Here is a 1917-nt window from a genome sequence, read left to right on the forward strand (position 1 = left end):
AGCATAATCAATATCAATATGGAAGCATAATGGATAACATATGAATTATCACAAGATGGGAGATAATAGCATCATCATCATAGCACTTACCTGCTTTCCATAGGGACGTTCCATTTCTATTGCGTATTCGCGTACATACATTCATATTCTTGCTCATTTACCTTTCGTATCTATTTTCGTATTCGTATTCATAACTCCTTTCATGCTCATGCTCATATCATATACATAGCCCTTACTTGGCACTTACATGGTCTTAACATATTCGTACTCTAATTGATGTCATATACATAGCATAGTCGTACTTATATAGATGTCATATACATAGCTTACTATATAGCGTACCCGACCACGAAGGTTTGGTGTTTCACGTACCTGGCCCTGCCAAAGCTCAGTGCCTGGCCCTACCAAGGCTCAGGGTTGTTCGTACCTGGCCCTACCATGGCTCAGTGTTATTCGTACCCAACTACAGTGGTGCGCGCGCGTCGTCATATATAGATATACATATTCATTATATCCTACCCGGCCATATAAGCTCGGTGTTCACAATAGCCTCTCATGGGCGCACATTCATATACATATACATATACATAATGAAGTATATATGATGCCCTAGAAGTCTTAGAGAGAAGTGGTGAGATGTTGGGAATGAAATAATGAAGTTGGAAACACATTTATAAACTTGAAACATTTCAGCCCGTCGGGTGTTCCACGGACTGTGGACCCAATGTTATCCGTGAAGCTGGTAGTGGTTCACGACCAACCAGCTGCCTTCTCTGCTGGCAGTTCCACGGACCCATCCACCATCCGTGGAACACAATTCTAGCCGTGAAACCTGGTCGTGGAACTCACTGCCACACCAAGTTCGATCCCGTCGTCTCGTTTGATCTCCAATCCTTATAGAACCTTCTTAACACTTGTTTATTACTTCATTAACGATCTAAGGGGCGTTATAACTCTTCCCCAACACATCACTAAGTTGTCATCAACTTACTACTCATAAATCCTTTCCGATACTAATCGTATACATGGCTTTCTCTTGGCAACTTTCTCGTCTAACATCGAATGTCTTTCAAATCTTATTTACAATCATCAAATGCTATTTCTTACTTATCGAAACATCGTATACTTTGTATTCCTCATTAGCCTACTCACTGTGCATCAACGGAAAATTTTTCAAGGTGTAACAAAAACCCAGAGTTGTTAGCTTCTGACATGATGCTCTCTAAGCCTATCTACATCTGAAACACACAATCTGCCTCGGTACCTTAAAGTACCATCATCTCCCCCTTGTTCGAAAGCCATCGTCTTATGCTTGTGAATCCCCACTTTCAGCTACAACAAGTAGGGATCATTAAACTGTTTCTCCTTGACTTCAACAACTAAGGAGGAAAGAGCTCTATTCTGAATAACCACACCACCATCCTCGGAGTCCAAAAGTCGAACTCCAAGATTGGCCAAACGGTGAACTTCCTTGGTCATAGCTCTCTTATCTGCATCAATGTGGGCTAAAATTCCCATGGAACGCCGACTAAGAGCATTGACTGCAACATTCTCTTTCCCATGATGATAGAGAATATCCACATCATAATCCTTTAGGAATTCAAGCCATCTTCTTTGCCTAAGATTCAGTTCTCTTTGCTTCAAGATATACTGCAGGTTTCTATGATCTGTGAAAATATCCACATGCACTCCATACAAATAATGACGCCATATGTAAAGTGCAAAAACCACGGCTGTCAACTCTAAATCATGAGTCGAATAGTTCTTTTCGTGAACCTTAAGCTGACGAGATACATAAACTACAACCTTACCATGCTGCAGTAAGACACATCCAAGGCCAACTCCTGAAGCATCAAAATAAATCACGAACCCTTCGGTTCATTCTGGTAGCGCCAAAACTAGACCAGAAAATAGTTT

This window comes from Lycium ferocissimum, chromosome 10, assembly GCF_029784015.1.
Source record: "Lycium ferocissimum isolate CSIRO_LF1 chromosome 10, AGI_CSIRO_Lferr_CH_V1, whole genome shotgun sequence".
In the NCBI taxonomy this organism is placed as follows: Eukaryota; Viridiplantae; Streptophyta; class Magnoliopsida; order Solanales; family Solanaceae; genus Lycium; species Lycium ferocissimum.